The sequence below is a fragment of the Salmo trutta genome, chromosome 17, assembly GCF_901001165.1.
Source record: "Salmo trutta chromosome 17, fSalTru1.1, whole genome shotgun sequence".
Classification (NCBI taxonomy): Eukaryota; Metazoa; Chordata; class Actinopteri; order Salmoniformes; family Salmonidae; genus Salmo; species Salmo trutta.
In genome coordinates, this window is record NC_042973.1 from 56,589,673 (window position 1) to 56,602,522 (window position 12,850).

A 12,850-nucleotide genomic window follows, 5' to 3' on the forward strand; every position below is an offset into this window, starting at 1 on the left:
CCAAAAACAGCATCATCCTCTTCTTCCTCTTGTTTAACTGAAACGTCTTTCTCTTCTTCTTTCACTGTAACAGCCTCACCCTCTACTTCTTGTTTTACTGTAACAGCCTCCTCTTCCTTCTCCTCTTTCACGACAATGTTCAGCCCCAGAGCTTCTTTCTCCGTCCAGCAGACCTCCTCTTCTTTAACAGGAGGGGAGTAGTTTAGGGAGCTCATGTTCGGGGATGTTAGCTAGCTAGCTATCATTAGCGACTAGGCTAATGCTAACTTAACCAGCCAGCTACTATAGCTGACTAATAAAAAATAACGTAATATTACATTAAATAGGTTAACAAGTAGATACGACAGAAGTGTGTCTAAAACACAGTAGGTAATATAGACCGAAAGCGTATAAACAGCTTGAATCTTTCGGCTATGTTGGCTAGCAAGCTACCGAGGTGGTTGACGAGCTGTTTATGAAGAACCGTCCACTAGATTATACGTCACGCTGCAGCATCGCCTGAAAGACGCACATCGCCGTCTGCTGACTGGAGGGAAACGCAGTTGAGGATCACATTTTATTTTCAGACAAAGATTATTTTACATGGATTTAATTAAATAATACTATTGAGACATACAAAGACCTGGATGTGTTGATTGATTAGTGAGAAAAATAATGTTTTACTACAGCACATTTAAGGCAGTTTCATTCAGTCAAACAACATATAAATAAGTAGCCAGCTACTGTAGGTCTATACTGCTCTTACATGGTGTAACAATACATCATGTAGATGTATATAATAAACAGACTAGGTCTATACTGCTCCTACATGGTGTAACAATACATCATGTAGATATATATAATGAACAGACTCGGTCTATACTGCTCCTACATGGTGTTACAATACATCATGTAGATGTATATAATGAACAGACTAGGTCTATACTGCTGCTACATGGTGTAATAATTCAGTGCATTCGGAAAGTATTCAGACCCCTTCACTTTTTCCACATTTTGTTACATTACAGTCTTATTCTAAAATGATTAACACTACCATTCAAAAGGTTGGAGTCACTTAGAAATGTTCTTGTTTTTGAAAGAAAAAACACTTTTTTTGTCCATTAAAATAACATCAAATTGATCTGAAATACAGTGTAGACATTGTTAATGTTGTAAATGACTATTGTAGCTGGAAACAGCTGATTGTTTATGGAATATCTACATAGGCGTACAGAGGCCCATTATCAGCAACCATCACTCCTGTGTTCCAATGCCACGTTGTGTTAGCTAATCCAAGTTTATCATTTTAAAAGGCTAATTGATCATTAGAAAACCCTTTTGCAATTATGTTAGCACAGCTGAAAACTGTTGTGCTGATTTAACAAAGCTTTTGTGAACAGTGTTGTTGCATAACAATCAGGCAGTAGAACAACAATAATCATCACCCTCTTGACCAATCTTCCCTCCCCTTAACATTGGGTTTGATTCAGACCCTGTCGGTGTACCAGGTGGACATTGGGTTTTATTCAGACCCTGTCAGTGTACCAGGTGGACATTTGGTTTGATTCAGACCCTGCCAGTGTGCCAGGTGGACATTGGGTTTGATTCAGACCCTGCCAGTGTACCAGGTGGACATTGGGTTTGATTCAGACCCTGCCAGTGTACCAGGTGGACATTGGGTTTGATTCAGACCCTGCCAGTGTACCAGGTGGACATTGGGTTTGATTCAGACCCTGTCAGTGCACCAGGTGGACTTTGGGTTTGATTCAGACCCTGTCAGTGTACCAGGTGGTCATTGGGTTTGATTCAGACCCTGCCAGTGTGGCCAGAAATGTATTCCAAGGTCAGTAACTTATAACCACAGAACCACTCCAGACCTTTCATGCATGACTAAAAACACCTAAGTATTACATTTACTACCATGGTCTAGTATGTCACCGCCTCAGACACCATTCACAATGCTGGCTGAGGTACGAGTAAAACATGACATATTATTTCCTAACCATTCACAATGCTGGCTGAGGTACGAGTAAAACATGACATATTATTTCCTAACCATTCACAATGCTGGCTGAGGTACGAGTAAAACATTTTACATTTTAGTCATTTAGCAGACACTCTTATCCAGAGCGACTTACAGTAGTGAATACATACATTTCATGCATTTTTTTTGTACTGGCCCCCCGTGGGAATCAAACCCACAACCCTGGCGTTGCACACACCATGCTCTACCAACTGAACCACAGGAACATATTATTTCCAAACCATTCACAATGCTGGCTGAGGTACGAGTAAAACATGACATATTATTTCCTAACCATTCACAATGCTGGCTGAGGTACGAGTCAAACATGACATATTATTTCCTAACCATTCACAATGCTGGCTGAGGTACGAGTAAAACATGACATTATTTCCTAACCATTCACAATGCTGGCTGAGGTACGAGTAAAACATGACATATTATTTCCTAACCATTCCCAATGCTGGCTGAGGTACGAGTAAATCATGACATATTATTTCCTAACCATTCACAATGCTGGCTGAGGTACGAGTAAAACATGACATTTATTTCCTAACCATTCACAATGCTGGTTGGGGTACGAGTAAAACATGACATATTATTTCCTAACCATTCACAATGCTGGCTGAGGTACGAGTAAGACATTTTACATTTTAGTCATTTAGCAGACGCTCTTATCCAGAGCAACTTACAGTAGTGAACAGTTCACTTAATTGTCCATTGAAATACATTTTGACAATTTAATCATTACTACATTAAGGCCTGATTGCTGGAGTGCTGCAGAGATGATTGTCCTTCTGGAAGGTTCTCCCATCTCCACAGAGGAACTCTGGAGCTATGTCAGAGTGACCATCAGGTTCTTGTTCACCTCCCTGACCAAGACCCTTCTCCCACGATTTCTCAGTTTGGCCGGGCGGCCGGCTCTAGGAAGAGTCTTGGTGGTTCCAAACTTCTTCCATTTAAGAATGATGGAGGCCACTGTGTTCTTGGGGACCTTCAATGCTGAAGACATTTTTTGGTACCCTTCCCCAGATCTGTGCTTCGACACAATCCTGTCTCAGAGCAATATGGACAATTCCTTTGACCTCATGGCTCGGTTTTTGTTCTGACATGCACTGTCAACTGTGGGACCTTATATAGACAGGTGTGAGCCTTTCCTAATCATGTCCAATCAATTGAATTTACCACAAGTGGACTCCAATCAAGTTGTAGAAACATTTCAAGGAAGATCAATTGAATCAGGATGCATCTGAGCTCAATTTCGAGTCTCATATCAAAGGGTCTGAATACTTAAGTAAATCCATTTGTAAACATTTAAAAAAAAAATAATTTTGTTTTGTCATTATGGGTTATTGTGATGTAATTATGGGGTATTGATTATTCAATTATAACATTATTCAACTTTAGAATAAGGCTGTAATGTAACTAAATGTGTAAAAAGTGAAGGGGTCTGAATACTTAATGAATGCACTGTATACCCCTTGCAGTTTTGTACACAGTCATGTGATATGTGGTATAGAAGAGTCCAATCTTAGGAGAGTATATGGGAAGCACTATACTGTGTGTCTGCAGGTGTCTATCTGGTCAAAACCACTGATACAGGAGCCCCTCCACCCTCTGGTGGGATGGATCATGTCAACAGAGAAACCTAGATTCAAATACTTAGATTTGTGTGTATTGGGTATATGTCGTGAAATTGTTAGATATTACTTATTAGATATTACTGCACTGTCGGAGCTAGAAACACAAGCATTTCACTACACCCACAATAACATCTGCTAAACACGTGTATGTGACCAATAAAATGTGATTTTGATTTGAATTAAACGTCCTATTTATCAAAGATGCTTTTGGCTGGAGTCAAAATGACTCCAAAGGATTTGAATTTGTTAAAAGTCCATATTGATACAGAAACACTAAACCATGATTTAGATGTATTAACAACCAGTTGATTGACAAAGTCATGAAAAATTGGAAGAATTGAATAAAATACATTTTGGCTATGATAAAAGACATGCCTCTGGGGTCAAAATTATCCATGTCAGAAGTATGGTTCAATGCAAATATGTAGTGGGTGTAAAGTTTGTTTTAAATTCTCACTCATTAAAAACGAATCAATCAACACCTGCTTCTCTTTGAACGACTTAATATAATATTAAACTTTTCTGAAATAAATGAAAAATAAACGTTTGGTTCCTCAACTGCGTTGCCCTCCAGTCAGCAGATGGCGATGTGCGTCTTTTAGGTTCAGGCGATGCTGCCAGTGTGACGTATAATCTAGTGGACGGGACGCTCCTTCAACAACAACAGCTAGTCAGACACCTCGGTAGCTTTCTAGCAAACATAGCTACAACATTCACGCTCTTTACACTGTTTTGGTGTATATTAGTCGCTGTGTTTTAAACACACTTCTGTTAAATGTACTTGTTGGACCATTTAATTATATATTTACGTTGTTTGTCAGCTAGCTGGTTTGCTAAGTTAGCTTAGAACTAGGCTAGTCGCTAATGCTAACTAGCTAACATCCCCGACCATGAGTTCACTAAGTTACTCTCCTGCTAAAGAGGAGGAGGTCTGCTGGACGGAGAAAGAAGTTCTGGTGAAAGAGGAGGAGGAAGAGAAAGATGTTACAATACGAAAACAAGTAGAGGGTGAAGCTGTTACCGTGAAAGAAGAAGAGAAAGACGTTACAGTGAAAGAAGAGAAAGAGGAGTATACAGTTTTTGGAGTGAAAAAGGAGGATGAAGAGGATGAAACGTTATATCTGGGCCCGGTTTCCCAAACGCATGTTAAGGCGTCCAATGGTTCTAACGATGAACAGGACCTGATTAACACTAGTAAGTACTGTCTTAAATACAGAGGCACAAACTATGCAGTTGTTGAACTGATGTGTGGTGTTACAGGGGAAATATGCAATAGCTACATCCATATTTAGACTTTTAAATTATTTATTTATAGTCATTGATTCTTGAAGAATATAACACATGAGCTTAGTTCAACTGTTGTACCCCATCAGATGCCTCATGTTTTAAATGTTTTTTATTTCATCTTTATTTAACCAGGTGACCAGTTGAGAACAAGTTCTCATTTACAACTACGACCTGGCCAAGATAAAGCAAAGCAGTGCGACACAAACAACAACACAGAGTTACACATAAACAAATGTACAGTTAATAACACAATAGAAAAAGTCTATATACAGTGTACAGTGTGTGCAAATGGCCTCATGAGCTTAGTTCAACTGTTGTACCCCATCACAATCCCAAATAAGCTTTTTTTACTCCAATGTTTAGAAACAATGTAAATCAACACTGTATAGCCTCAACATGGTTAAAACTATAATGTTGATATCATGGATGGTCAGTCCTTGAATCCGTAGGTCTGTCTATGAATTTGAGAGTAGTTACATTTCTCCAGCCCCATCATCATCTTATTACCAAACTAGTGGTGGAATGACAGCTTTGTTATTGTTTCAACTGCAGATGTGACTTGGCTTTTTGATGTGATGTGGCTTTTTTAAAGGGACAACCTAGGGTTTAAACAACAACAAAATGGCTGCCCATAGACTTGGTTTGGTAAACAGCTGAGGAATGGGGGCTGGAGAAATGTTACCATTCTCAAATTCATAGAAAAAGCTATTGTAGCAACCGTAACCCAAAACCTAGCGACCTCCTCAAGAAGTTCAGACATCTTGGCATAACAGTTATAAGGTGTTGGCTTGACTTTCAGTGGACCCAGGTTTGAGTTAAGCTCAGGGCTACCCCCTGAATTCACTACCCTATAAATACAAAGACTGGCCATCCATGATGTCATAATGATAGTTTAACCATGTTTCTAGGCTATATAGTATATTCTAGAATTCATCCATGATGTCATAATGATAGTTTAACCAGGTTTCTAGGCTATATAGTATATTCTAGAATTCATCCATGATGTCATAATGATAGTTTAACCAGGTTTCTAGGCTATATAGTATATTCTAGAATTCATCCATGATGTCATAATGATAGTTTAACCAGGTTTCTAGGATGTATAGTATATTCTAGAATTACCAGTGTAGATTTTATGTTGGGGTCAAATTGTTAGATCTGTTGATAAGTCATTATATAATATTCAGTCAAATTTATTAATAGCATTTATATTAAAAGCGATACATACCTAGATTCATTAACATTCATTCTTTGTTTAATTCCATGAATTGGTTTGAAACGTTTGTTTTAAAACCTTTTCAAAGTTGGTGCCTTGACGGTTTTGTAAAAAACGGTTCATCATAAAACACTATTTTAATTTGTTTAAAATTGAACCTTTATTTAACTAGACAAGTCAGTTAAGAACAAATTCTTATTTACAATAATGGCCTATCCCAGCCAAACCCGGACAATGCTGGGCCAATTTGCGACGCCCTATGTGACTCCCAATCACTGCCGGTTGTGATACAGCCTGGAATTGAACCAGGGTGTCTGTAGTGACGCCTCAAGCAGTGAGATGTAGTGCCGTAGACCATTGCGCCACTCGGGAGCCCACCATTGACTAACATTGGCTGGCATGCAATGTGTTCCCCTTCCAGTGAATTATGCTTACTCGTGTTCCCCCGGCGTTAGGGCAACCCCATTCCTATTTTACATTTCTGGAGTTTATTGGACATTTTCCAGTATCTACACTGTTTTCTTAGAAGTAGTAAGCAAAATCAATATAGGGTTAACCATTAGACATATGGAAGCAGAATCCATGTGATTGTGCAAAGCTGGATCAACACACCTGGTCATTGTGGGTCTTGTGAAGGCCTTTGGACAGGAACATTGGTTAATCATTTGTAAGCACCATAGGCTTGGACTTGTGAAGGCCCAATGGCCAAGACAGGAACATTAGTTAATCAGTTATAGGCACTTGCAATAGGAGTGTGCATGTCTGTTTATTTTTGTGTCATTGCAATGGTCACGCCACCAATAGAATCTATGCCCTAATGTCTGAGCCAATCAGAGAATGGAAACTAAGCAAAAAGATAAGGGTGGCCAAGGCTAAAGGGTATTAATCCTTTACATAAAGGGGAGTGTTATGTAAGTTAGACAGTTTTTTTGTATTCTGAAATGCTAACTTGTCACATTTAGTGTCTCCTTATGTTGCGCTATATATAATATATATATAATAACATTTCATTTTATTTGTCACATACACATGGTTAGCAGATGTTAATGCGAGTGTAGTGAAATGCTTGTGCTTCTAGTTCTGACCGTGCAGTAATATCTAACACATAATCTAAGAATTTCACAACAACTACCTTAAGTGTAAAGGAATGAATAAGAATATGTACATATAAATATATGGATGAGCGATGGCCGACCGGCATAGGCAAAATGCAGTATTTTTTTAAATTTATTTGACTAGGCAAGTCAGTTAAGAACAAATTCTTATTTTCAATGACGGCCTAGGTTAAGTGCCTTGTTCAGGGGCAGAACGACAAGTTTTTACCTTGTCAGCTCGGGGATTCGAACTTGCAACCTTTCGGTTACTAGCCCAACGCTCTAACCACTAGGCTACCATGCCGCCCCTGTATAGAGTACAGTATATACATATGAGATGAGTAATGTAGGGTATGTAACCATTATATAAAGTGGCTAGTGATACATTTTATTACATCAAGATGGCAAGATGCAGTAGATGGTATAGCGTACAGTATATACATATGAGATGAGTAATGTAGGGTATGAGAACCGTATATAATGTGGCATTGTTTAAAGTGGCTAGTGATACATTTAATTACATCAAGATGGCAAGATGCAGTAGATGGTATAGCGTACAGTATATACATATGAGATGAGTAATGTAGGGTATGTAACCATTATATAAAGTGGCTAGTGATACATTTTATTACATCAAATGTTTTATTATTAATGTGGCTAGAGATGAGTCAGTATGTTGGCAGCAGCCACTCAATGTTAATGATGGCTGTTTAACAGTCTGATGGCCTTGAGATAGAAGCTGTTTTTCAGTCTCTTGGTCCCAGCTTTGATGCACCTGTACTGACCTCGCCTTCTGGATGATAGCGGGGTGAACAGGCAGTGGCTCGGGTGGTTGTTGTCCTTGATGATCTTTCTGGCCTTCCTGTGACATTGGGTGGTGTAGGTGTCCTGGAGGGCAGGTAGTTTGCCCCGGTGATGCGTTGTGCAGACCTCACTACCCTCTGGAGATCCTTACGGTTGTGGGCGGAGCAGGCTGTGATACAGCCCGACAGGATGCTCTCGATTGTGCATCTATAAAAGTTTGTGAGTGTTTTTGGTGACAAGCCAAATTTCTTCAGCCTCCTGAGGTTGCCTAGTTAAATAAAGGTTAAAACAAATATTTAAACAAAAATTCCTGACACCACACTCCGAGGGCCCGTCGTTGTTTTTGGTAATCAAGCCTCCCACTGTAGTGTCGTCTGCAAATTTGATGATTGAGTTGGGGGCGTGCATGGCCACGCAGTCATGGGTGAACAGGGAGTACAGGAGAGGGCTGAGAACACACCCTTGTGGGGCCCCAGTGTTGAGGATCAGCGGGGTGGAGATGTTGTTTCCTACTCTCACCACCTGGGGGCGGCCCGTCAGGAAGTTCTGTACCCAGTTGCACAGGGCGGGGTCGAGACCCAGGGTCTCGAGCTTAATGACGAGTTTGGAGGGTACTAGGGTGTTAAATGCAGATCTGTAGTCGATGAACAGCATTCTTACATAGGTATTCCTCTTGTCCAGATGGGTTAGGGCAGTGTGATTGCCTGGTCTGTGGACCTATTGGGGCAGTAAGCAAGTTGGAGTGGGTCTAGGGTGTCAGGTTGGGTGGAGGTGATATGATCCTTGACTAGTCTCCCAAAGCTCTTCATGATGACAGAAGTGATTGCTATGGGGCGGTAGTGTTTTAGCTCAGTTACCTTAGCTTTCTTGGGAACAGGAACAATGGTGGCCCTCTTGAAGCATGTAGGCACAGCAGACTGGGATAAGGATTGATTGAATATGTCCGTAAACACACCAGCCAGCTGGGCTGTGCATGCTCTGAAGATGCGGCTAGGGATGCCGTCTGGGCCGGCAGCCTTGTGAGTGTTAACACGTTTAAATGTTTTACTCACATTGGCTGCAGTGAAGGAGAGCCCGCAGGTTTTGGTAGGGGGCCGTGTCAGTGGCACTGTATTGTCCTCAAAGCGAGCAAAGAAGTTGTTTAGTTTGTCTGGGAGTAAGACATCGGGTTCTTTTTGTAGTCTGTAGACCCTGCAACATACCTCTCGTGTCTGAGCTGTAAATTGCGACTCTACTTTGTCTCTATACTGACGCTTAGCTTGTTTGATTGCCTTGCGGAGGGAATAGCTACACTGTTTGTATTCGGTCATGTTTCCGGTTGCCTTGCCCTGATTAAAAGCAGTGGTTCGCGCATACATTTTTGCGCGAATGCTGCCATCAATCCACAGTTTCTGGTTGGGGAAGGTTTTAATAGTCGCTGTAGGTACAACATCACCGATGCACTTGCTAATAAACTCGCTCACCGAATCAGCGTATTCATCAATGTTATTGTCCGACGCTATGCGGACCATATCCCAGTCCACGTGATCGAAGCAATCTTGAAGCGTGGACTCCGATTGGTCGGATCAGCGTTGAACAGACCTGAGCGTTTCCTGTTCTAGTTTCTGTCTATAGGCTGGGAGCAACAAAATGGAGTTATGGTCAGATTTTCCGAAAGGAGGGCGGGGGAGGGCTTTGTATGTGTCGCGGAAGTTAGAATATCAATGATCTAGGGTTTTTGCCAGCCCTGGTTGCGCAATCGATATGCTGATAGAATTTGGGAGCCTTGTTTTCAGATTAGCCCTGTTAAAATCCCCCAGCTACAATAAATGCAGCCTCAGGATATGTGGGTTCCAATTTACATAGAGTCCAATTAAGTTTTTTCAGGGCCGTCTATGTGTTTGCTTGGGGCGAGATATACACGACTGTGATTATGATCGAAGAGAATTCTCTTGGTAGATAATGCGGTCGGCATTTGATTGTAAGGAATTCTAGGTCAAGTGACCAAAAGGACTTGAGTTCCTGTATGTTGTTATGATCACACCACGTCTCGTTAATCATAAGGCATACACCCCCGCCCTTCTTCTTACCAGAGAGATGTTTGTTTCTGTCGGCGCGATGCGTGAAGAAACCAGGTGGCTGTACCGACTCTGATAACGTATCCCGAGTGAGCCATGTTTCCATGAAACAAAGAACGTTACAATCTCTGATGTCTCTCTGGAAGGCAACCCTTGCTCGGATTTCGTCTACCTTGTTGTCAAGAGACTGGACATTGGAGAGTAGTATGCTCGGGAGCGGTGCGCGATGTGCCCGTCTACAGAGCCTGACCAGAAGACCGCTCCATCTGCCCCTTCTGCGGCGCCGTTGTTCTGGGTCGTTTTTTTGTTTTGGTTCGCCGGCATTAATAATTTATTTCTAGTTAACACTAATGTGAAAACAAGACAAAATATGACTTGTTGCTAACTTGTCTGTCTTTATTGTCAAATCATTTAACAGACGTCAATTGTTGTAGAACTTCATGGGTATGCTCTGGGCATCACCTTTTACCTCAAATAAACAGTGGATTTCTACTGTTGTGGGCCTTTAACCATCTGTCTGACTTTGCCATTCACACAGGAGAGAGGCGGGACTATCGTGGGTCCTCTGGGGAGCCTCAACAACATCATGCTGACGAGGCAGAGAAGAGTCTCTCCAGATCAGAACTCCTCAAGAAAAACCAGCAGAGACCCACAGGGAAGAAATCTCATTTCTGCTCTGACTGTGGGAAGAGATTCAACTCTTCAGGAGACCTTAAAATACATCAAAGAATTCACACTGGAGAGAAACCTTATGGCTGTGATGAATGTGGGAAGAGTTTTATTCAGCTACAAACCCTGAAATCACACCAGAGAATACACACTGGAGAGAAACCTTTTGGCTGTGATCAATGTGGGAAGAGTTTTACTCAGCTAAACAGCCTGATAGTACACCAGCGGGGACATACAGGAGAAAAACCGTATAGCTGTAATCAATGTGGGAGAAGTTTTTCAACATCTAGCTATCTAACTATACACCAGAGAATACACACAGGAGAGAAACCTTATAGCTGTGGTCAATGTGGGAAGAGTTTTACTCAGCTAAACAACCTGATAGTACACCAGCGTACACACACAGGAGAGAAACCTTATGGCTGTGATCAGTGTGTAAAGAGTTTTTATACATCTAGCCAGCTGTCTTCACACCAGAGAACACACACAGGAGAGAAATCTTATAGCTGTGATCAATGTGGGAAGAGTTTTTATACATCTAGCCAGCTGACTTCACACCAGAGAACACACACAGGAGAGAAATCTTATAGCTGTGATCAATGTGGGAAGAGTTTTACTACATCTAGCCAGCTGACTTCACACCAGAGAACACACACAGGAGAGAAATCTTATAGCTGTGATCAATGTGGGAAGAGTTTTACTACATCTAGCCAGCTGACTTTACACCAGAGGATGCACACAGGAGAGAAACCTTATAGCTGTGATCAATGTGGGAAGAGTTTTACTACATCTCGCCAGCTGACTTCACACCATAGAACACACACAGGAGAGAAACCTTTTAGCTGTACTCAATGTGGGAAGAGTTTTAGTCACCCAAGCACCCTAATATCACACCGGAGAACTCACACAGGAGAGAAACCTTATAGCTGTGGTGAATGTGACAAGAGATACTCTGATAAAAGATCTCTGATCAAACATCAGAAAATACATGAACGAGTTGTTTCATGATATCAATGAAATTATGTCACAATGTAGAATGTTTTAACATTGTAGTGGGAGTATTTTAATGATGTCACAATTTACCTCATTTGGTGGATATTCAACAATTATTTACTTAACAAACAGTAAGATATTTCTGTCCTGCTAATTCTGAGTTTTATGGTGTCCACTCTAGCTTCCTGCAGCTAGTCTGGGTGTCGAGGGCATGGATTTCACTAGAGATGGCTTGAAGCTGACAATTGATTAATGTCTCGTGATTAAAAACCAAACGGCCACATTCCATTCTACGATTAGTGGTGCAGGTGAGACATATGTCTCCGGTCTGATTGAGCCTGCATTCCATAGACAAGATATGGTGTATGTTTAGCTGGGATAGAGAGGAGTAGAACAAAGGCCTCAATGGTCCGTAGACATCCTGGCATCTGGGAAATTAGGCCGGGGCCCGGGGTTAATATAACACCAGGTGCAGATGAAGACAGGATGGGCCCAAAGTGGCTTATGGTGCTCCCCAATCAATGGTCCGTAGACATCCTGGCATCTGGGAAATTAGGCCGGGGCCCGGGGTTAATATAACACCAGGTGCAGATGAAGACAGGATGAGCCCAAAGTGGCTTATGGTGCCCCCCAATCTAGATGGGAGGGGTGGATCCAAGCATTCTGGGTATAAGCTATATCAACTGTGTATTGTCTGTAAAGGGTAGACTCTCAGCCTAACAGTCAGTTAAGACTGTTGGGCTGATGGTTTCATTATTGCAATAATTAATCAATATTAAATAAAGGTGATTGTTTGACCAAGTCTCTCTCTACTGAATTTCCACGCGACCACCAAAATGACTTAAATGTAAATGAATCAAAATGCAACACTCCAAAATGTATCTAGCTGTTTTATACAAGTTGTCCTCTAACCAGGGATGTACACATCATTCCCAGATTCCGTGTGGTTTTTGAGCTGTTAGTTTTAACAGGACGCACAACCTCATCTCCCTCCTCTCGCACAGTTGATTTCAACACGATATCGATGAGTGATGACAAATAAGTGTTGCGTTCCTTTGTTTAGCGACCCCTACATTTAAATGCAT

The 12,850-nt window shown here is 41.3% G+C and overlaps 1 pseudogene; it reads left to right on the forward strand.

The window, feature by feature from the left end:
* The window catches only part of LOC115152466 (zinc finger protein 850-like), a 56,383-nt pseudogene extending 44,325 nt beyond the window's left edge, over window positions 1-12,058 (forward strand).
* Window positions 12,059-12,850: the final 792 nt, after the last annotated feature.